The 24,972-nt window shown below is 45.9% G+C and overlaps 1 protein-coding gene across 1 annotated transcript in view; it reads left to right on the top strand.

Annotated features, from left to right (window-relative positions):
* The window catches only part of LOC147692462 (uncharacterized), a 544,708-nt gene that overhangs the window by 170,530 nt on the left and 349,206 nt on the right, over positions 1 to 24,972 (top strand). The gene's annotated exons all lie outside the window — the stretch shown is intronic.

The raw sequence follows: 24,972 nt of genomic DNA, 5'->3' as shown, positions 1-24,972 counted from the left end.
GTTTTCTTTCACAATGGTCATATAATCACTGCTGCTAAATATAGCAAGAAAACCAAAACACTGCCAGAACTGCTACCAGGACTGGTAAATTGCTGGTGTGGTGAGTGTTTGCCTTTCCCTGCGGTAGCTCGCTCTTGGGGTCCTTGGGGATCCATCCTACCTGTTTTCTGCCTACTTTTATTAGACCAACTGTGAATAAATGCCTATTAACCCCTTCCGTGCTCACGTCGGCCGACGAGAGCACTCCCTTCCCAGTGCTGCCGACAGCCAACAGCCGACGCAGCCCCGCCCACCCTTTAGAACGCCCACACAGCGGCAGAAAAACCGCCCCGGTTAAGGCGTGAATCACGATTTGTCATTAACCACTTGTGCATGGAGCCTCCTAGAGGGCAGATACACATCTTCCTACCTAATCTGTTTCTGAAGCCAGAAACCGAAAACTGAGGTCTGCACACTGTATGATCATCCACTGGCAGGCTTCAGCTTCCAGTCACTTGCCTTTTCACATCCGGCTCTTCTCATCACATGGTGTGATGGAGTCAACAAAGCTTCTCACCCCACCCAGTGATGACATGGGAGAGAAAGAAGGGGGCAGCCGGATTGACTGGTAGCCCCGGGCACAGCCATGCATAACCCTAAAGCGAACTATTTGGCTGATAATGCTGTATGTCATTAATGTGGTGGCACTTAAACATGCCGAGCCACTGAAACCAGGGTGGGGTTTTGCCAACCGTGGACAGTCTGTCTGATGAAAGGCGCAGGTGCCTTTCTAGACCAGCCGCCAGACACTCACTACCTGTGACTACTTCATCTACTCTCTCATAGCAAGGGTCAATTTTTTTTTACAATTATACTAATAGCTAACACTAGACTGTCATTCCCTATTGTTATTGTAGGAAAGTGTAGTATCATGAAGTGATGCGAATTACGCCTCACTATGTAATACTCTCTAAATACCCCAAAGATGGTCTTTGGATTCACAATAATAAATCCTTATTTGAGTCCTGGTAGTGTGACAAAGAGCAGCCAGACTTTACTCGAGGAACATATTAAGCATTTCAGAGTACCAACATGCACTATAAGTAACTAACATGACTTGAAGGAGATCAAGCACCAGTTTATACAAATAAAGCAGATTTTTATATGAATTTAGACACCAAAATGAATGCAATCAGATGAGCATAACTGGAGTTATTGATTTTAGAAGCAATAATAAATCTGGGCAATTCACTATAGTTAAACTTTAACATTGCGGTCAATGGGAAAAAAACACTAGTGACAATCGATCACTTTCAGGTCGAGCCACGTGGAACCCATGGGAGTTAAGGTGATGTGGCTTCGTACTGGGACCCATAACAATCAGTTACATTATTCCTGGCATAAGAGGCCCGGGTGCAAAGTTGTCTTAGCTGTTCTTAGTGCTGAAGTGGTAGCGGCAGGAGTATTGGGTTTACCGCTTAGACGGTGCTGGAGAGGAAACGGATGCAAAAGATCGAGAACAGGTTCACCTCTGTTGTCGGTTGAAGGTGCTGCGAGGTACCTTCGTTTTGCTGCATCGAGTAAAGATGATGGTAGGCAACCTGGTCACCAAAAAGCCTTGGTATCGGTAAGGTCAGCTAGATGATACTTTGACATCTGGAGGTCCAGGGGAAAACAGTAGACACCTGAAACTTACAGGAGGTCAGGACTACGTTTCCCATAAAGCACTGGGCCATCTACTTTTGAGGGATCCCTTGGAGGGCCCAATGACCAGCGATTCTTTTGTTCAATGAGCATGTTTGTACCTGTGCACTGCAGGGAACTAGTCCAAGGGAGTCTGAAGTTGCCTTTGGTGCTCAAAGGGTTCCCTCTGTCTGGGGGAGACAGTCTTTGGTCCGGAATAAGTCTCATTCGTGCAGTTGCAGGTTGGTTTGCCACAGAGACAGGCTATCGTGCCTTTGCTTTGTGCAGGTCCTAAAGTCCCTCTTCTTTGTCCTTGATTGTAGGTCTTCACAGATCTGAGGTTCTGGTTTCGTTTCGGGGGGGCCCCTTGAATCCTATATTTAGGGGCATTAGGGGTTTGGGTGCAACTAGCAAATGGGCTACCAGCCCCAGGGGCTAATCTGTCCCTGATGTGACCACATCCAGGGGTATGTCACCCTCTATTCTGCCACATCTAAAAATGGCAGAAATCTTCCTTGGCTGTACAGAGGTAGGGGTGTGGGTAGCTTTCTGGGGGTGTATGTCGACTGACTTATTTTCTCACCTGCCATGGTGCGAATGTGCCTAGGGTCAGGAAGAGGGTGGCTGCCTCCTTTGGGAGTCAGCCTGCATGCATATCGGAAGCGGTGCATGCTTTGAAGCTTCCTTCCTTGATGTGCCACTTCATTAGCCATCCTGTCAGGGAGAGAGGTGTTAACCTTCCCAAGCAGGCTTTTGTTTTGGATTCCTGGGAGTGTTCACACTTTCTGGCAGGAGGTCAGATTCCTGTCTTGGCGGTAGAAGCTGCAGGCTGACAGCCAGGACCTAAGAATGGCTGTGACAACCAGGTGGGCAACCTCGGAGGTAGCCACCTGGGTGCATGCCACATCATACCGGGCATTGGAATCATATCAGAGGTGATAAGGCAAGTTGTTTGATACCAAACATGACCATATTCAGCGAGACCATAATGGAGCTGGCATCCTCAGGGATGACCCGGTACCAGCCCATGTTATCTTATGGACCGCTGATCACTTACAGTAGTCCTTAATGGAAAGAGGCTACCTTAGGGACATAGGTTTGCACTTACATGTCCAGACCTTTAATATAATGCACCCTGCCTTCTGTGCTTAGGAGGCCTACCTTAGAGGTGACTCACCTATATTAAAGATTGTGCTTCGACCTTGCTACTCATGGTGAGGGCAAAGTCGAGCTGTAGCAGTTTACTGTTCCTGCAGTCTGCAGTGGCAGGCCTGCTGACATCTGTTTACTTGGGTCACTCAGGGTGGCAAAAGTAGTGCTTCAAGCCCTGGTATCCTCTTTAACACCCATGCCCTGGATACCCTTGGTACCATTTACTAGGGACTTATAAGGGAGTTAAAGTACTTGCCAGTTGGAAGTATCAATTTGCATACATCGTCTGTAGGGAGAGTGCACTGGCAGTGGGGATTGGGCAGCATGCTCCAGTGCACTTTCAAAGTCCTAACCATCAGAATTGGGGCAACAAGTGTGAGGGTGACAATCCAAAAAGGACACTTTCCCACAGGTAAAATTAAAATGAGTCTGAAACCAACGTTTGGCGCTATGAAGTCCATGAGGGTAAGCTGCTGGTAGTATGTTAATCTGTGACGAGGAAAGTATGAGCGTATAGGTGTGTAAGACTGAGGGACCATGGGTTTGAGACATAGGACTATGAGTAAGTGACAAGGAGTGAGGCTGAGTCAGTGAGTGAGAACAAGTGGGACTAAGAGAGAAAGCATGGCAGTGAGTGTTTGCAAGTGATTGTGAGTGAGAATAAATGTGATTAATATAAGTGAGCGCAAGAATATACGTTTGTGCTGTGCATGCAAGTCTAGTGCTCTCTAAGACCTACTGGAGGTAGGTCTCGACATGTGGAGTAACCATCCCAAGAGGCTGTATCTGACATGTTGGAGGTAATTATTGACATAAGGTGCATCCTTGACAAGGGGGGTGTGGGGCGCAGGTATTGGAAAACACTGTTTCTGATATATTAGGGGTAATTTTCGACATGACGCCTATGGAATATGAATGACATCAATGGAAAAATTCTGGCAGTGGCTTATCGTATGTAATTCTAGGCATATGGAGATGGCCATTATCTTGGGGGAACCCATGACAAAAATGTGTCCCTGTTGGAAAAGAGGTTATTGATAACATGCGGGAAGGGCACCCACTGTATATTTTGAAGCAAATTTGGTCAGTTCCGACAGGGGAGTGTCATGCTTCATTGGCTTGCCACACCATGAAAGTACTTGAATACTGTTGCCTTTTGAGCAGATTTATGTACAGATTGTACATTAGAAAGTACTATTTAACCCCATTTTTTCTATTTATTTCTTTGGGGGGTAGGGAGGGATCCCACTGCCCCCAAAAACAAAACCTTTCTAAAAGAACTCTGGCTCGTTTACTGAAATTCAAGAAAGTATTACACCCCACAACTTACAAGAATCACCAGTCACCACTGGCCTTTCCCATGTAGGATATGAGGCAGCAATCTGCATTTTAGTGATCTAAGAACATAATCTCTTGAATTGTATCTGTTCCACAGGGCAGAGCAGGCTGTCTTGGACCAAAGTGTAGTCAAACATCCTCTGTACTCTAAGAGAAGAGGCTCACCTGTGATTGAGGTGTGCATGATAGTGTGTGGGATGTTAAAGGTATTTTGTTTTGATAGAGATATATAGCTTGTTCCTCTTAGTGCCTCCACTGCGATTCATTGCATGCCTGGTAGAAGCACAGACCACATTTCGTTCAGTACGAAGCTCCTTTATATTGGTACGGCTTGCACTCCCAATAAAATGATTAGGGATCCCATCTAGCAGTCTCAGCAGCCCTTCCTGGTCTGAATAAACGTGGAGAAAAAGAAACCACACACACACTCACTCTTTTTTTGTTGCTGAAAAGACCAAAGGTTAAAGTAACGTAATAGTTAGGTCAAATGTTCACTAACAGTAACATTTTACACTCTAAAAACCGTAGAAATTTATCAGTTAAAGTAACTATAACTCTTGCCTTAAAGTAACCATATCTCGCACCCCCACATGCAGTTTTCTCATCAATAATTTCATTCAAATGTTGCAGTGATATTATCAATGATGTCATAGAAGATATCATGAATGATGTAATATGTGAGGTGATTAGCAGTGCATGGCGAGGGCATAAGTTACCTTAGGGCACAAGTTATAGGTATTTGAGATAAATATAACTGGTGAATTTTAAATGATACATTTCTACTGCTACCATTGTAACAAGTTAATGCACTAAAACAAATTGCTTTCACATGATAAAGAAATACTGGAATTATTTAACATGCAAAGTGTTTCAGTTTAGTGAATTAGATTGTATACTTGAAGAGGCAGTTATTACAAGTGGTAGCCTCTCACCCCTTCCAACCCGATGACGATGCCAGTAAACACAGAAAGACAAGTTATTTATCATGTGCACCTTACATGTGGTCTAGGTTGCAATGCTAGATGGAGCAATACTGTAGTCTATCAGGTTTCAGCATATAACCCATCCTGAAGTATTTTAAGATGTTCTATCAGTCCCGGCTTCCCAATTGATCAAATTGTGTGACCCTAGGCAATTTCCTGTATTTCACCGTGCCTCTTTGTCTATCATCCGATTTGGTGAAGTAAATTAATTGCCTAGGATCACAGTGTGATGACAATGGACAAAGAAGCATAGTGAAATAACGCAATTGCCTAGGATCACACAATTTGGTCTGAGGAGGACAGGATGGATTGTGGGTTTCTTGCTTTAACGCAATCCAATTATCAAGTTCAGCTACAAGGATATTTTTAAACCTTGTGCTGAAAAATGTGCCATTGCTAACAAAGGCATAAAATATTCTCAAGAAGAAAGCCTCCCAAAACCCAGTGGAAAAACCCTATTTGTTTGCTATCCTTATTCACCTAATTTCATTTATTGGTCTTACGGCCCTTCACTTTAAAGCTTCACCAGCCACCACTGCACAGGAGTCTGCATTGCTTCAACCCTGTGGGAGCAGTTTTCTTTTGCTCTCATAGGGTAGAAGCGATTTATAGCATTTCCATACAGAGACCGTGGGCTGGGACATGTTTTCTTCTCCTACCCTATGTTCCTCCACCCGGTGGGAGAACTTTGTAGTTTTCCTGCCCATGTCATTGAGCTGGCCCCAGAGGATGGGATCCCCGGGGCCTATGTATGGCTTAGGGAGGGGGCGGCATGCCCCCCTCTCACCTTTACTCAAAATAACGGCCCTAGGGGATGGGGTCACCAGGGCCTCTCCTGGCTCAGAAAGGGGGGCCATATAGCCCCCTCTTCTTTTAGTTAAGGTGCTGGCCCTGGGTTCATGGGGCATCTTGAAGGCTCAGGGAGGAGGGGGCGGTGCACCCACCTCCCCTTTTATTAGGATACCAGCCCCGGGGCATGGGATCCCCAGGGCCTCTTGGAGGCTTGGGCCCCCCTCCCACTGAAACATACACCTGTACCATGCCCACCTGCAAGGAGGAGGGGGTAGGAATTAATAGAAATGGGCAGGATTTTCGCTTTTTTTTTCTATACAGATTCATAGATCCTACACGAACTTGCACCACAATAAAAATAAAAAGTTATATTTTTAGCCCCAGGCCCTCTGGGACCCAACCAGAACACCTAGGGGTCAGGGTATCCCTACCCCACCCCCTTATGTCTTCTTTTTACCTTTTTACTTAGGACTCAGAGCTGAGTTTTGAGTCCTAAGATGACTGCCACCTCTTCCTGGTTGAGATGGTGGCAGCCAGTCAGATCTGGGGATGAGATCTCCTGGCTCTGTGATGTATACAATTTTTGGGAACTTTACATTTTCCAATACTACTGAATGGATTTACATCAAAACACAAAAAACACTCTTTCTGGACCAAGATCTAGCTTTCTGTAACATTTTGTTTAATCTGTTTGGCGGTTACGGCTGTAGTTCTGTCTAAAGTTCTTATGGAAAAATGAATGGGGAAAACGTGTTTTGCGACCCCCCCCCCTTTTTTCTTGGCCCCCTCTTGACCAATCACCTCAAAACTTTCCATGCACAAAATAGTAAAAAAGTAGCCCTTTTTTGGGAAAATTAGTTAAATGGCATCAAAGTTATTAACACAACAAAAATGGTATTTCCTATGGAAACGTATGGAATACACCCAGGGATTTGTTTGTATGGGGGACTATCCCTCGTAGGGAGGATTTAGGCTTTCTTCTCTAGAGCTCTTAGTGTCATGCTCAGCCACCTGTTGCTATCAATTAGCTCCTCCCATCAACTTAACAAGAGAGGTTCTTTCCCCAGTGTCCTTGGGCGCACTGCAAGGAAATCTACTTCAATTGAGAACTATCCTCAACCAAACCCTATCCAGGGTGACAAAGTAGAGAATTGGGCTTCAAAGATTCAAGGTTTGATAGCCCTTTGTAGTGGCATTTAATGATGCCCTTCTAAGGCTGCCCCTGGCACTTAAACCTAATGCAGCAAGTATAAGCATGTACACAGGACAATATTCTACCTTACATTCTATTTCCAGGACTTTCAAGGTTCCAGCTCATACGCTTTTTTATAAAGAAAACATGAATCTTGTTTTTCGTAGATGAATTCAATCCCAATGCGTTTCGGGACACAGGCCTTAATTGGGGGAAATTTCCTATAAGTAGATTCAAAGCATGTATTCAAAGATCCAAGTTAACAAAAAAATAAAAATAAACCAGAAGATAGAGCGACCATCCACTATTGTATTATCCATGCACAATCTATTTCCAGACTTTATCAAAGAATGTTTTTAAAAAACTATCACAAGCATGAAAATCATTCATAAAGGAACTGTACCCTGCTTAAATTGTGGACACTGTAATAATATTATCAAAGGCACTGTTTATGCATCCAACTCGAGGTACGCCCATAAAAATCTACACAACAGCAACATGTGATACAAAAAATGTGGTGCATTTGTTCAAATGTCCATGTGACTTGGTCTACGTGGGAAAAACAGAACGTAAAGTGAAAATACAGATGACAGAACACAAAAGTAACATTCAAAATCACTATGAAAAATCACCAGTTGCAGTGCATTTTTCTAAACACAAACACAATGTCTTCCAACTACGATTATGATTCTTGAAGCCGTGCCAACATATGAAAGAAGAAATGATAAATAAAATGGTTGCTTCAACGTGAAGCATTCTGGATCAATAAACTGGACTCATGCCACCCAAAAGGGTTAAATGAAAGATTGGACTTGAGTTTTTATATAAAGCTTGCATCCTTTGTATTTTGCTTCCCTGCTTAGTTTGTTTGTTAATATAGCCGATTTGGACTACATACATGATTGTTTTAATTTTAAGGTATGACACCACTTAACATTGTACAGCAATATGTGTTGATTAGAATACCACGCTGCGGAGCACTTGAACAGTGAAATCACTTTGATTAGTGCTGACTTTAATGTTGTAAGATGGCGAACATAGCCGTTCTTTACAGTTCAGGACCTCTCTTTAGTCCTATTTTTCTTTTTCTCTTCGTTCTTGAAGTTCCCTTCTGGGTCAAGTTTCTTTAAAAACACACCGGTAACAGAACTGGCTTATCAATTCATTTACATGCAAACGTGGGATTTCTTCACTCAAATTAGATCACGTTAGAATGGTAAGAGATTTAATATACTCACGTTTAATTTACACATGGCCAGGTTCTCTTTGGGACTCTGAGCTCGGTTATTTGTGATGTCGATTACGCCTGGCATTCGGTTCTACTGCGTTTTTCTACACTCATTTTCGAACGACTTGTTATCGCATAGACATCCTTAGAGAAAAGCGCTCAGTGATTTTCACTTGGGATTACGCATGGCAACTGTTTTGTTCACTTAATCTCTTTTTCTTCACGCAAGCCATACAACATGTTTTAAATAGTCACAGTAACTCTCACTAATTACTGTCAACTGCTTTTTTCACTTAGATCTTTTGGACCTTTGTGTGGACATTTCACCTGCATTTTCACTCGAGTTGAACAATTGCTCTGTTCACCTATGCACCTTGACTTCATTAACCTGGCCCGCCTTACTTTAGAAACCGGTTACCATCAGCGGTATGCCTCATGATAAAGTCCTGAGATAGATTGTGCATGAATAATACGATGGTGGATGGTCGTTCTATCTTCTGGTTTATTATTTCATTTTTTGTTACCTTGGATCTTTGAATACATGCTTTGTATCTACTTATAGGAAATTTCCCATGATGAAGGCCCGTGTCCCGAAATGCATTGGGATTGCATTCATCTATGAGAAACAAGATTCATGCTTTCTTTCTAAGGAAAAAGTATGATTTCTAAAGATTGAAGACTTCTACATAATGAGACAAATTTCATGAAAAAAAGCATTTACATATTGCTAAAGTCTGTGACCTTCTATGGTGTGCCAAATGGGGAAGCTGTGCTAGCCTTAGAGAGCGCATCCTTTTTGTTGTTTAACTTATGCCCCGAATTGGGCTTTACCCACTGGCCCCCTACACCAGATAAACTGAATTAATTCTAAAACTCGCATCTACCAATCGAGAGTGCCACATTCCTCATATTCAGAGCATAAAAAGTAGGCTGTGTGATGGCCTGGCCTACATGAAAGGGAGTGACGACTTTGGGTAGAAAGTAGTCTCTAGTGCATCGATACCAGCTTGTCTGGGTAGAAGTTCAAGTATGGAGGTTCAGATGGCAAAACCTGAAGCTCACTGACCCTCCAGGCCAGGGGTACTCATAGTACGGCCCGCAGGCCACTGGCGGCCCGGCAAGCCTTCCCTGGCGGCCCGCGGACCTTGCACACATCATACCAATGTTTTAATTTTTTTTTTTTTTTAAAGAGTGTCTGCAAACTAAGTTACAGCAGCGCGACTCGGGGACTCTGCTGCTCTGTGGGGGCCGGCCGGGCAATTCCTGCCATAGTTAGAGTGGAGCTGCAGGGCGCTAAGAGGTGAACAACACAGCCTCATTAACATGCCAATGGTCTTTTAAAGACCTGTTAATGCGCTCGGTGCGGCTGTGTGTGTGTGCGCTCCGAAGCGGTCTCAGCCCGGGCTGACACAGAGGCAGGGCGAGATGGCAGAGGGAGAGGGAGGGAGAGGGAAAGAAAGGAAGACAAAGGGAAGTGAAAGGGAGACCGGTGAGGGAGTAAGAGAGGAAAGGAGGGAAAGGGAGGGAGGAAGGGAAAGGGAGTGTTAGGGTGAGGGAGGGAAAGGGAGTGACAGTGAGTGAGGGAGTGAGTGAGGGAGGGAAAGGGAAGACCGGGTGAGGGAGTGAGATTGGGAAAGGGAGGGAAGGAAAGGAAGGGAGGGAAAGGGAAGACCGGGTGAGGGAGTGAGATTGGGAAAGGGTAGGAGGGAAAGGGAGGGAGGAAGGGAAAGGGAGGGGGAGGGAGGGAAAGAGAGTGACAGTGAGGGAGGGAAAGGGAGACCGGGTGAGGGAGTGAGGGAGGGAAAGGGAGACAGAGTGAGGGAGGGAAAGGGAGACAGAGTGAGTGAGGGAAAGGGAGACAGAGTGAGGGAGGGAAAGGGAGACAGAGCAAGGGAGGGAAAGGGAGACCGAGTGAGGGAGTGAGAGAGGGAAATGGATGCAGGGAAAGGGAGGGGAGTGTAAGGAATGGAAGGGAAGGAGAGAAAGGGAGTGACAGAGTGAGAGAGGGGGAGGGAGAGAAAGGAAGGGAGGGAAAGGGAGTGACAGAGTGAGGGAGTGAGAGAGGGAGAGGAAAGGAAGGGAGGGAAAGGGAGTGACAGAGTGAGTGAGGGAGAGGGAAAGGGAGACAGAGTGAGGGAAAGGGAGACAGAGGGAGGGGGACCGAGGGAGGGGGACAGAGTAAGGGAGAGTGAGAGAAGGAGGGAGGGAGACAGAGAGAGAAAGAGAGCGAGAGAGAGATGTGTGTATGCCGGGTCTGGTGGCTTAGTGGACGAAGGTGTCCGTTGCAGGGACCAGTGAACAACCTCATGGTCAGATTTTTTTTTGCTCTAGCCCCGCCCCCTCCCCCACTGACCCGCCCCCACTGGTGCGGCCCTCGGACACAAACCACAGTGTAAATTTGGCCCCCGAGAGAAAGTTTGTGAGTACCCATGCTCCAGGCAGATGTTATTGCCACCAGGAAGGACATTTTGTTGGTAAGGAGCCTGAGAGGACAGTTGTTCAGTGGCTCAAAGGGAGCGCAGAGCAGAAACGTGAGGACTAAGTTAAGGTCCCACTGAGGCATGATAAAGGGTGAAGGAGTCAAGTCAAGTCAAAAGATTTATATAGCGCGCTACATACCCAGAGGGTCTCAAGGCGCTTGAAGAGGGTGGGGAGTCACTTGTCGAATATCCACGTTTTGAGATGTTTTCTGAATGCTAGGTGGTTCTGAGTAAGGCGAAGGTGAGTGGGAAGTGAGTTCCAAGTTTTAGCTGCTAGGTAGGAGAAGGATCTACCTCCCATGGTGGTTTTGTTGATGCGGGGTACGGTGGCAAGGGCTTGGTTGGAGGATCGTAGCTGGCGGGAGGGGGTGTAGAAGGATAGTCGTGTGTTGAGGCATTCGGGTCCGATTTCGTAGAGTGCTTTGTGTGCGTGGGTTAGGAGCCGGAAAGTGATCCTCTTATTGACGGGGAGCCAGTGGAGGTTTTTCAGGTGATCAGAGATGTGTTCTTTACGCGGGATGTCTAATATGAGCCTGGCTGAGGCGTTCTGGATGCGTTGTAGTTTTTTCTGGAGTTTTGCGGTGGTACCGGCGTAGAGGGTGTTTCCGTAGTCCAATCGGCTCGTGACCAGAGCGTGGGTGACTGTTTTTCTAGTTTCGGTGGGGATCCAGCGAAATGTTTTTTTGAGCATGCGAAGAATGTTGAAGCAAGATGAAGAAACGGCGTTGACTTGTCTGTTCATCGAGAGTGAGGAATCCAGGATGACGCCCAGGTTCCGTGCGTGGTCCGTCGGGATGGGTGCTTTTCCAAGGGCCTCTGGCCACCAAGAGTTGTCCCAGGCGGAGGGGGAGGTACCTAAGATGAGGACTTCTGTTTTGTCTGAGTTCAGTTTCAGACGGCTGTGCTTCATCCATTCGGCTACTCCTTTCATTCCTTCGTGTAGGTTGGTTTTGGCCGTGTTAGGGTCTCTGGTGAGTGATAGGATCAGTTGAGTGTCGTCGGCGTAGGAGATAATGTTGAGGTTATGTTGGTGTGCGATGGCCGCGAGGGGGCTCATGTAAACGTTGAAGAGGGTGGGACTGAGTGAGGACCCCTGAGGTACGCCGCAGATGACTTCAGTGGCCTCTGACTTGAATGGTGGAAGGCGGACTCTCTGGGTTCTTCCGGTGAGGAACGAGGTGATCCATTCCAGTGCTTTTCCTTGGATTCCGATGTTTTTGAGGCGCTGTAGAAGGGTGCTATGGCAGACTGTGTCGAAGGCTGCGGAGAGGTCGAGGAGGATGAGGGCGACTGTGTCTCCATTGTCCAGTAGAGTTCGAATGTCGTCTGTTGCTGCGATGAGGGCGGTTTCGGTGCTGTGCTTGGCTCGGAAGCCGGACTGTGAGGAGTCGAGGGATTTGTTGGTTTCGAGGAATGTGGCGAGCTGGTTGTTGACAGCTTTCTCGATGACTTTGGCCGGGAAAGGAAGGAGTGAGATAGGGCGATAGTTTTTGAGTTCGGTGGGGTCAGCTGTGGGTTTCTTCAGGAGGGCGCTGAGTTCGGCATGTTTCCAGCTTTCCGGGAAGGTTGCGGAGTTGAGGGAGCAGTTGATGACGTCTCGGAGGTGCGGTGCAATAATGGAGTCTGCTTTGTTGAAGATGTGGTGAGGGCAAGGGTCTGTGGGGGATCCTGAGTGGATAGAGTTCATCAGACAGATGGTGTCCTCAGTGGAGATTGGCTTCCAGTCATTGAGGATGTTCAGGGGGGGTAGGGGTCCTGCAGGGGATTGGGTGGGTTGGTCCCTGGGTTGGTTGTCGAAGCTGTTGTGGATGTCTGCAATTTTGTTGTGGAAGAATGAGGCTAGGGAGTCGCAGAGGGCTTGAGAGGGGGTGATGTCGTTGGAGTTGGCAGAGGGGTTGGTAAATTCCTTGACGATGTTGAATAATTCCTTGCTGTTGTGGGCGTTGTTATCTAGACGGTCCTTGAAGGCTGCTTTCTTGGCATTTCGGATTAGTTGGTGGTGTATGCGGGTGGCGTTTTTGAAGGCGTCTTTGGTGCTGGTGGTTGGGTCTTTTTTCCAGGCCTTCTCCAGGGAGCGACAGAGTTTCTTGGATTTCTTAAGATTATCGTTGAACCAGGAGGCCTTCTTGCTGCCTAGTTTGATTTGTCGTTTTTTCAGTGGTGCTAGTATGTCGGCGCTGTTGGATAACCATTGGGTGAGGTTGGTGGCTGCTTGGTCTGGGTTTGAGGAGTGGGCGGGGGGCTTTTGAAGAAGCGATGAGGAGATCTGGTCGATGGTGATTTTGTTCCAGTTTCTTTGCAGAGTGGGTTGGGGGTGGTTGTTGGATGTTTGCTTGTTGTAGGTGAAGTGAACGCAGCTGTGGTCAGTCCAAAGGAGAGCTGTGGTGTGGCTGAAGGAGACATGTTTGCTGGAGGTGAAGATAGGGTCGAGTGTGTGACCTGCGATGTGGGTGGAGGTAGTGACAAGTTGTTTAAGTCCGAGGTTTGCGAGGTTGTCCAAAAGGGTGGTGGTGTTGCGGTCGTTGTTCTTTTCAAGGTGAAAGTTGAGGTCTCCCAAAAGGATGTAGTCCTGGGAGGGGAGCGCGTGTGGAGTGATGAAGTCCGTGATGTCTTCACTAAATTGTGCGCGGGGTCCTGGTGGCCTGTAAAGGAGGGTGCCTCTGAGTGTGGTCTTGGGGTTGATGTGGATCTGGAAGTGAAGATGTTCAGAGTTGGCGAGATTGACGTCTAAGCTGGTTGAGATGCGGATGGATTTCTTATGGACGATAGCGATGCCTCCTCCTGTGTGGCCGGTACGGTCCTTGCGAATGATCTTATAGCATTTCGGGATGGCAATGGTGATGTCTGGGGCAGAAGAGGCATTCATCCAAGTTTCTGTTAGGAAGGCGACGTCCGGAGAGATGGTGTCTAGTAGATTCCAGAGGTCCATGGCGTGTCTGTGGACCGAGCGGGTGTTGAGCAGTATGCATTGTAGCTGGTTGGGATCGGCTATCTGTAGTGTATTCGTAGATGAGGAGTTGGTCTTGGTGCCGTCGAACTTGCAGGAGTTGCAAGAGAAGGGTCCATGGGTGTGTCCAGGAGCGGCTTGGACGCAGATGGGGGAGCGGCCAGGGTTAAGGGCTAGGAGGGTGGTGGCATCGTACGTAATGCGGGAGGGGAGGGCATTACGAGGACCAGGGGTTCTGGCGCTGGGCGCGGTCCAGGCGCGGACGGGCGTAGACGGGCTTACCTTTGGCGCACCATCGGCGTGTACGTAGCGCGTGGACGCTGCGCGTTGGGACATCTGACATTTAAAGGATGGTGGGGGGGGCGGAGCGTGGGAGGGTCAGCAGCTGGGAGGCGGTAGCGGGGAGGAGGGGCGAGCCTGGGAACAACAACACGGAATACAAAATGGAGGTCAAAGGGGAGGCGAGGCAGGGGCAGTAAATAGCCTGAGTCACAGAGAGAGAAATCGGTGTTATGCAGTTGCTGTTAGAAGAGAGCAAACACACTCAAATATAACGTAGGGCGGGCGGCGCTACAATTTCAAGCGCTATGAGAGTAGGTCTGATAAATTGCGGAGCCTACGTAATTATAAGCAGCTTCTGAGATGACACTACGCTAATGTAGCTGATCGCAGGCGATACCGTATAGTTCTGTGAGGGCTGCGATGATCACCAGGGCAGGCAGGCAGCAGAAGCAATGGGAGGCAGGCAGCAGCAGCAATGGGAGAGGAGCGAGGAGGGAGCAACCGGTCAGGAATGAGTCCGGGCGAGTCCGGGCGAGGAGGAAACATATTGCATACCTTTGAAGATTCTATTTACAATGGGGGATTTGAAGAGGGATGGCTGATCAGGCAATCACAGAGAGGATGAGATGGCAGAAAAATAGCCCTTAAGGTGCCTAGAGCCTGGGCAGGGAAAGGCTAAAGAGAAGTACCTGAGAGGAGTGCAGAAAGAGGGACAACTTGCTTTTCTGCACATCATGCCACAACCTTGCCCCAGCAGGTGTATACTATTTTGTTGGATGGACACCTTGGCTGCCAAGATAACATTGCAGACTTTGGGCAGATAGTCAAAAGCTGTCAACTGTCTCCACTCAATTGCCATGCATGAAGGCAGAGTGTTGACTGGTTTGGGTGGAGAACCCTCCCCTGCTGCTGCATCAGAAGATCCTCCTGATGTGGCATCTTGATCGAGGACAAATGGCCATACTCAGTGGCTCAGGATACCAAACTATGAGCCCAGTCTGGAGCCACAAGGACGTTTCTGATAGTCTTGAGAATTTGTGGCCAGGAGTTGTATGGGCGAAAAGGCACACAAGGGGCCTGATCTCCATTTGAGAAGAAAAGCGTCTCCGAGTGAGAGCCATCTTGGAAACTCCAGTGTGCAGAACTGCTGACACAGGGCGTTCTCAGCTATGGTGAACAGATCTAACCAAGGCTCTCCCCTCGGCGGAAAGAGACCTTGTACCACTTCCGGATGGAGATGCCACTTGTGATCCGCTAGGCATCTTCGGATGAATTTGTCTACTGTGGTGTTCGGGGAGCCAGCCAGGTGTTGAACCACCAGGGATATGCCCTGACATTCCAGCAATGTCCAGAGATGCAGGGCCTCTTCAGGAAGGGTTGCAGTACCACATGGCAGTGGTGTTTTCCGTGAACACTTGTTTGTACAAACCTTTCTTTGATGGACGATGGAAAAGAATTTAATGCCAGCTGGATCGCCCGAAGCTTCAGAAGGTTGATGTGGAGTTTGGGTTCCACTGAAGGACAGAGGCCTCTCATCCTCACCTCTCCCAGATGGCTGCCCCATCCCAGGAGTGACAAATTTGTCACCACTGTGAGATTTGGTTGAGGAAGGAAGAGGGTTCTACTGCTGACATAATCACAGTGTATCCACCACTGCAGATCTCTTGCAGTTTCCTCGGATATCTGGACTATGTCAGACAGATTCCTCTGCGACCACTGAAACTTCAGGTCCCACTGCAGAACCCGCATATGCCATCTAGCATGTGTGACCAGCAGGATGCAAGATGCCAAGAGTCCCAGAAGCCTAAGTCAGTCGCACTGATATTCAGGATAGAGGCTGAAACATCAGTATCATAGCCTGCATATCTTGGACTCCCCATTCGGGAGGAAGGCCTGAAACTGCACCATCTCTAGAAAAGATCAGATGAAAGGGAGTGTCTGAGAAGGAGTCAGGTGTGACTTTCGCGAGTTGATTGTGAACCCCAGCGAATGCAGGAAGTCTGCATAGTCCGGAGGTGGTAGATGACAGCCTGGGGCGAACCTGCCTTCAAAAGCCAGTTGTCGACATAGGGGAAGACTGGCACCCCTGCTCGTCACAGAGGAGCTGCAACCACCAGAGTCACCTTGGTGAACACCCAAGGGATGCAGGAAAGGCCAAAAAGGAGCACAACAAACAGAGTACTCGTGACCCACCATGAGCAGCAGGTAACTCCTGTGGGCAGGCAGGACGAAACCGTGGAAGTGTGTGTCCTGCAAGTCCAATGATACCATCTAGTCTCCCGGGTTCAGGGCAGTCATTCTGAACTTCTTCTTGAGGAAGAGATTGAGATGGTGCAGGTTCTAGGATCGGGCCAGGCCCTTTTCCTTCTTGGGCACCAGAGAGTAATGGAAATAGCAACCACTCCCTTCTGGCGTTGGCACCCTCTCTGTGGCTCCCTTGGCCAAGAGAGCCATCAGTTCCTGGTAGAGCAAGGTACAATGGTCCTCCTCCAGCCTATCACAAGCTGGTGCCACAGATTGGAGGGGTAGTCACAAAGGGTAGGGAGAAGCCTCTTCTGACAATTTCAAGAACACATTGGTCTGATGTTGTAGACTTCCAGTGGAGCAGGTGATGGCATATCCTACCTCCCACTAGGTGCCCATGAAGCTATGAGAGCAGACTAAAGGAGTTGGAGGCAGCGGTTGTTGACGAGGGGTGGTCGTTCCCGACTGAAGCACCTGTCAAAACTTTAGTTTTGACTGCCACTAAGGTCCAGGACCTTGGGCATCTTTCTCACCACCATAGCAAATGAGAATCCCTCCTTCATAGCCAAGGTAGGGGGAGAAAGCATGCCAGTATCTGGGGAAGTATTAAGTCCATTGGCCTCAGCTAAGTCCCCACACCAGTCCAAGTTGGGATCTAGGGGTATTATTCAGGGTCCAGTTGGACGCGCTCAATCTTACCCGAGTCCATGCCCATAGGAATAGGGCTCAGGCTCCAGCCTGGAAGGCCTGGCTCTGTAGTGAGGTCATAGAAATAACTGCAGACATTGCTAAGTTAGCATTAGTTAGCATATGCTTGGCAGCCATCTTGCCACTTTTGAGCACGTTATATTTTGGCTTTATTCTTGTGGATAGGCTGCTGGTGCATTCTCACATGAGAACAGTTTGCTTTTCACACATTTAGCTGTACGCTGTGCTTCTCGTCTGCACAGCGTGTTAAATGTCGAAAAACAATGTATGCTGTTGATTTACTTTGGTCAGCCTCACGCCCATAGACATAACATCGAACACCGCTGCACTACTGAAAATCAAGTGATTTTATTATGGCATTGAATGCATGAAAGGCACTTGGAGAGATTCATTCCAACGATGAAGAGCTGTGCTTGTCCTGAGATGTAATTCCTTGCATCTGAACTTGGAGATATGGAGCCCCCCTGACAAAGCCTAGAGGTCTTCTATACTTATGTTATGTTAAATTTGATTTATAAAGCGCGCGTACGCCCGTAGGCTTCATGGCGCTGTAGGAAGTTTTCCAGAAACACAACACAACAACAGAAGGACAGCCTGAAACATCTAAGGATAGGCTTCTCTAAAGAGCCAGGTCTTAAAGGCTTGTCTGAAGGCCAGAATATCCTCGTGTGACCTTAAAGAATCTGGCAGGGAATTCCAGAGGGAGGCAGCAAGAAAGTGAAAGGAGCTGCCGCCCTGACGTTGTTTCCTAACAACAGGCACCGTGAGCAGGCTTTTATGACTGGAACGAAGGTTGCGAGAGGGGACATATCTAGCAAGCAAGTTGATGATAAATTTGGGGCCCTTTCCTTGTAGTGCCCTGAAGATAATGCAGCCGGTTTTAAAGGCCGCCCTCTGGGCTATCGGCAGCCAATGCAGATCTGCCAGGCCTGGCCTGATGGACTGCCATTTCGGAAGCCCACAGACCAGCCTGGCCGCCTGGTTTTGAACTAGCTGCAGCCTCTTGAGCTGCCCGGCTGGAAGACCCAAATATAAACTATTTGAGTAGTCCAGCCTAGACAGCACAAGGGCGATGGTCACCTGTATCAGGGCAGAGTGGGTTAGGAGATGGGCAATCTTTCTAATCTTGCGCAGCTGAAAAAAGCAGACGGAGACAACTGTCCCTACCTGACTTTTCAAAGAGAGGTCTTCACTAAAGGTGACTCCAAGGCTCTTGACCGTGCACGATTTGGAAGGGGGATTCCCCATCTCCGGAGGCCAAAATTGAGGTCCCCAACTGAGTTCACTCTTCCCAGGCAAGATCAGTTCAGTCTTGCCTGGGTTGAGTTTTAGGTGGTTAAGGCCCATCCACCTCTGGATGTGAGCCATGACCTCCCTAAACTCAGTAACAGCGTCAGGCGAGCCTAGGGGGAAAATAAATTGCAGATCATCTGCATAGTTAAAGATCCACACTTTGAATTTCCTCAAGGAGTACAAGAGGGGACGCAGGTATATATTAAATAGAATAGATATATTATAATAAACTAGCGTATAGCACGGGGAGGGTGGTAAGGCATAGTACTCCTGTTTCCAATGTCATTATAATATGATTTCCCCCCTTGTGCTTTATGGAATTGTAACCATGCAAGTATATTGTTCTTATACATTTTGCTGCTTGTGTTGGCTAGTATACTGCATTTTAGAGTATGTTAGTTAAAATAAACATTTTAAACTATATTGTGTCTGTTTACTCACGTTGTGGACAAGTATGAGTGTATAAACGAAAATGTTCTTCTTCCCGCAATTCCTAAAAAGGGGCGGAGTCACGTGTTCTAGGCTGTCTAATTAATGGTAGCTTCGCTGTAGTACGGAGAACAAATGAGATACTATTGCTAGTCAGATTGGGTTCTGGGCACTGAGGTGGGTTTTCTGGTACACCACTACACACCGAGGTCCTAGTTTCCTGCGCATAGTTCTGTGTATGTGCAGAATCCCTGCAACAGCTCCAGTTGGCACAAGAGTCTGTGTCGGACGATGCCCCTCCAGCTTCATGTCAGAGTTGGGATTAGAATTGGGATAGTGCCTACAGCATCTGCATCTGCATAGCGGAAGGTCATGATGCATGACTAGCGCCGGTCCGGATCCATTTGTATCATCATGGCCTCCCTGCTCCTCAGTAGACGGATATTCTGGGCAACAGGCAGGGTGACCTGAGGAAAAACCAAATTGAGGATGCTCATGCCTGCACATGTGCTGATTTTATCCTCTCACCATAGGCGCACAACAGTGCTTTCCATGCTCCTGTCAGAAAGATGACTCTCAAAGAAGAGCAGAGAAACAGAACTCTAGACCGCAGAGTTCTTGTCCATGTTTATTTATAATCCGTGCACTAAACACCACTCCTGTCTACATCCTGTAGCTCAGTCAGTTCTCCAGGAACCACAGTCTGCAAACTGTACTTTACAGAATCATCGGGTACTATATATAGCACTATGATCTCTGCAAGGTACACAAATCAACGTGAAAGGCAGCGAGTCTGAGGGATATGGAATATGGAAGGGCCGGGGAAATATATATATATATATATATATCTCCAAACTTCCTCCCCAGTCAAAGGAAAGAATGGCCGCACTCCCAGGGTCGCTTTGTTTTCAAAGTTATTTATTCAACTTAGAGATCACACAGGACATGTTTTGGCTTTCACTCCTTCTTCCTGCTGTATTGAGGTACATACTAATTAAACGTCATTTTATCTAGAATCTCCACAGTGTTTCCGGCACAGTCATTAACATAAAAAACGGACTCCGCTGTAACATTCATTTTACTCGTGCGCCATGATGGAACATGTTCATTCACCATAAAAATGTATGTTTTTACTTCAAGTAATATGTAGAAAATCATTTAACTTAAATAACGAAATTTGTAACACTTTTTTTTGCACAATTGAGCCCTGGATGGGCTTATAATCACTACTTATAAATTCAAAACCCAATACATTTGGTATTTCACATTATCAAAATCTAATACTCTGCGCCCGCTGAGGCAAATGCCTATCCATAAATCAATAAAGTGTCATTACACATGATTTGGTAGATAATTCAAATACAGATCAATCAAATTATATTTCATCTCATTTCAACCAGATACCTCTATTTACATAATTCAGATACCACCCACCTCCTATGGAAGATTACTCATCTAACCTAAATGAACGGAAAGTTCTTCCTCTGTGTTAAGACCAAAAGGAATTACTGTTCGTAGGCCGATTATATATCTTGACTCGTGTCTACGCAGTCTCAATTCACGGTTAACACCACACTCACTAGCTGGAATGTGGTCAATGCAATAAAATTTCAGGAGACTCCTGTCACTATTGTGATACTGGGGAAAGTGCCTCGCTACTGGGTACAAGGGATCCTTATTCTCAATTGCCTGGGCATGTTCCAAAATTCTGCGCTTCATGGGGTGTATTGTGCTGCCTATATAACATTTCGCCCTTGGGCATACTAGGCAGTACACACAGTACGGGGTGTTACAGGTCAAAAACGTATTTAATTTTTTTACCCCCTCCATCCTATAGGTCAAGACTTTAGAACTATTTTTACAAGCCTTGCATTTTGAACAAGGAAAAAACCCAGTAATTGTACTGATTCTCAGCACAAAAGGAATTGATTCGTAAAGGCTTCTGACCAATGAATCGTTCAAGGATCTACAACGTTTAAATGTAATTTGTGGATATTTAGGTAGAGTACTTCCTATCACTTGGTCTGTCTTCAAAATATGCCAATTACGATATAAAATTTTCCGTAGAGCCCCTGCCTCACTTGAGAAAGTAGTGATAAACCGGCATGTGTCATCCCCTTGGTTGTTCTGATTCTCCTTATCCCTCAGTAGGCAGCTTCTTGGTATTCTATCCACCTTAACCAGTGTTTTCATTAACAAATCACAACTGTACCCTCGAACCTTAAATCTATCAATAGCTTCTAATGCGGCAGCATGAAAATCTTCGATATTAGTACAGTTCCTCTTTATGTGTAGAAGCTCACCATATGGTATGCTATCTTTGAGGCTCTTTTGATGGCTACTGGAGGCTTCTAAGATCGAAGTGAGGTGCGAATCTTACCGTCACTAATAAACACTCTAAGATCTAGGAAAGAGACCTCTTTCTTACTCAGGTGCCCACTAAAATGGAGATTCAGAGAATTTCTGTTCAGTTCACAAATGTATTCTTCAGCTTCATGTTGTGGCCCTTTCCATAAATGCACAAATCATCGATGTATCTGTGCCAAGATACAATGCAGCTGACCCACTTATGGTATTTCTCTGCCCAGAATACAGTCAGTGACACTTAGGGTAAGTGTCGACTCCCTGAGCACAACCAATTAGAACGTGTCTCCTGGCGTTCTGAAAGATTTTCAATCAATAAAGTTCAAAGGAAAATGACTTCCATCATGAAATTTATTCCATGTTTCTCCACATGAAGTTATTCAATTCATTCGATGATAACTAATTTGGTACTATTTAACATTTCCCAACAAGTATGCATGAGTCACTGTGAGTTCATCACCCAATGCATTTCGGTCTGGCAAAGTCCTTCATCAGGGGTAGTCTGAAAACAATATAAACTAGAATATATGTAGGATCCTTCAAAGTGTCATTCTACACAAAAAACATTGGTGGTAAATCATGTTTACGTGAATCATATGAATTAACAATCAAAAGGCGTGCTCTCGAGTTTCAGAAAGGTGAGAAGAAAAATCATAACTAATGAATCACATCCAGATTTGTATAGAAAGTATTGGAACAAGCGTAAAAGGTAGAATTAGATAAGTATAAAGATCGTGTAGGTGGGAGAAAAAGAGCATGCGATAGACTCCATAGTGCACATAGTGAAACACCGTGTTAGCGTATATATAAGATTCAATGAAATGAATCAACGTGGACCGTGAGCGGGATGCGCCGTGCGGTCGAGTGCAAACTTGGTAAAGAAAGTGCGTGCCCAAAGTAAGTTAAACAAACGAAGAGTGAAGCGCGAACCCGTTTATAGTGCCAGGAACTGACTTACTAGTAAACAGCAGTAGGCTGCATCTCAAAGCCGTGCGTCCATCGCTACGCCGGTGTGTTAGTTTGTGTCGGAGGAAACGGATGTTAATATCAAAGTTCAAGGTGTCGGCATAAAGAGAGGACAATGATCGTAGCGGCCATCTTGTGAAGGTTCACGATAAAAGTAACAAGAAAACGGGTGAATGAAAGTGGAAAGTGATTGTGAAATAAAAGTGAATGGTGATGAATAAGTAATATGAAAAAAGACATATGAAAAGCAACAATTGAAAAAGATTGAATGAAAATACAGTTAATGTAAGTTGCGAACAGAAGTAAAAAGATAAAGAACAAGATATGAAGCAAAGGAGTAAACATGTTAATCACTATATCATAAATAGCACAGAAATTCCATCCGGTCATTCAGACCCAGTGGTCTGGAAAATTGTAAATATTTAATCCAGTGATTTTCTCGTTGTAAGAGAAAATTGTTGACTGTCATCGCGCTTAAACAACACTTCAACAGCGGCAAATCGTAGTTGGCTGACATTGTCTAAATTCTTTGAAGTGAGCGCCTAAAGTTGATCTCAAATTCCCCGTCCTGATCTTGCTTTTGTGTTCATTAATTTGTTTTTTTTTTAGTTTACGTGAGGTCTTCCCAGTATAGACCAGTCCGCAAGGACATTTAACAATGTACACTATGTTTTCAGTGTCGCAGGTGGCATGGAGTTTGAGGTTGATGTTTGTACCTTTCATGGGATGTTTCATGACTGGCCCTTTGATAAGGTTATTACAATTCTTGCAGTTCAAGCATGGTTGATTGCCCTTGTAAATGGTGGAAGTTTCTTGTGTGGGTTTGGTGATGATTTCCTTTAGATTGTGGCCTCTTTTATAAGCAAATAATGGAGGTCCTTGAAAAATCTGATTGAAGTCTGGTTCAGTACCTATTATCGACCAATGTTTGAGTATAGATGCCCTGTATGCCTTTGAGGTGACTGAGTATTTAGATACGACCACAGGTCTTTTGATGATGTCCTTTGGTTTAAATGCCAATATTTCTTGACGATTCAGTTTGTCACAACGTTGCTTTGCGTTCCTCAGAATTGCCTGTGGATAACCTCTTTGTTCAAAATGTTTGATCATAGTGGTGGCCTGTTCCTCGAACTTGTTGGTGTCAGATACAATCCGTTTCACCCGGAGAAGCTGGGAAAACGGTAAGTGGTTTTTCAGGGCTGTTTGATTAAACGATTTGTAGTGTAAGGTGTTATTCTTGTCAGTGGTCTTCCTGTATAGATCAGTTTCTAGGTGATCTTTGACACGGGTAATTTTTACATCCAGAAAAGTAATGGACTCCTGGTTGAACTCATGAGTGAATTGGATGCGATCATTGATGTTGTTCAGTTGCAATAGTGCTGTATTCAAAGATTCATGATCTCCCCGCCATAAGACGAAGATGTCATCAATGTACCTCAGGAAAACCATGGCATGTGTCATCCAAGTGTTGAGGTTCAAGATATTGTTTTCCTCAAAATATTTCATGAAGGAATTAGCATAGACCGGAGCGGCACATTTGCCCATAGAAGTACCGGACAACTGTACGTAATGCTGGCCCTCCCATTGGAAATAACTCTGATACAAAGTAAAATGTATTAGTTGCATTTGAAAAATTTGAAAATCAGTGTCCAAGTCAGATTGCAGTAGAATATTCTCAATGGCTTCCATGCCCAGATCGTGTGGTATGCTGGTACAGAGTGATTTTACGTCGATGGAACATAACCAGATTGGATCATCCTCCTCAAAAGATATATCGCTGATGAGATGCAGAAAATCTGTTGTGCCTTTGACATAGGTGCGTGACCGTTGAGTAAAAGGTTGAAAATATTTGTCTATTGGCTTTCCTGTAGCTTTGTGAATGCTTCCACGAGTTGAGACAATGGGCCTGAAAGGAGGTTGTGTCAAACTCTTATGAATTTTTGGCAGCATATACATGCTGGGTGTTCTGGGATTTTTTGGAGTCAAAAATTTGACAGTCTTTTGATTGATGATGCCGTTGTCATAGGCGGTCGATAGAATGTTGAGTAGAACTTCAGTAAACTGTTTAGTGGGATTATATTGGATGGCACTATGTGTTTTCATCAGAAAGATGTTCATACACTTGTCTACGATAAGTCAGTGTCCATCAGGACTAGTGCTCCTCCTTTGTCAGCGGATTGGTATGTAACCCCAGCATTCTTAGCTTTTCAATGTGGAGTATTCCTTGTTAGTCATATTGGTGTGTCTTTTATTGCGTTTGTAGTTGAAGCCTGAAATGTCATTTCTCACTAGATTCTCAAAAATGTCAAATGACTTATGACTGACGGGTGCAATGAAAGTACTCTTGGTGAGTAAGCCTTTGAGCTGATCAGCTTGATCACTGCCTGTATCCGGAACAATGTTTTCAAAATAGTGCCTGAGACGTAAGTTGCACATGAATTTAAATAAACGTATCTCTAATTCAAGCTTGTTAGTGTGGCTGGTAGGGAAAAACGAAGTACCTTTTTGTAAAACCAAGTTTTCTTGTTCTGTAAGCTTTTGAGACGATATATTGACTACAAGATTCATTTCTTCTTCGGTTTCTCTGCTTTCTTGTTGGCAGTGGTACTCCTGGTATCTCGTTCCGTTTCCTTTTCCTTGGCCCCCCCGGGGTCGTCTTTCTCCTGAACCTCCTTCTAAAAAAGGAACCGCAGTAGAAATAGATGTGCTGAGTGTTGAATCTCTACTGGTAGAAGGATGTTGAGAACCAGTTTTTTTGATGTTGGTACGTATGTCTTCCTCTGAAGAGGATGTCTCTGTGTCAGTGTTGTTTTTGTATGGTTTGTTCTGGCGTCGTTTGGCATAAACCTCAGCCCAGGAATATACCTCCCCCAGTTTGTAGTCAATCGTGTCCCTTCTCCATTTGCGTATCT

Source organism: Lissotriton vulgaris, chromosome 9 (genome assembly GCF_964263255.1).
Source record: "Lissotriton vulgaris chromosome 9, aLisVul1.2, whole genome shotgun sequence".
NCBI lineage: Eukaryota > Metazoa > Chordata > Amphibia > Caudata > Salamandridae > Lissotriton > Lissotriton vulgaris.
Note: the sequence above shows the minus strand (reverse complement) of the source record. Positions and strands in the feature narration are given on the sequence as shown.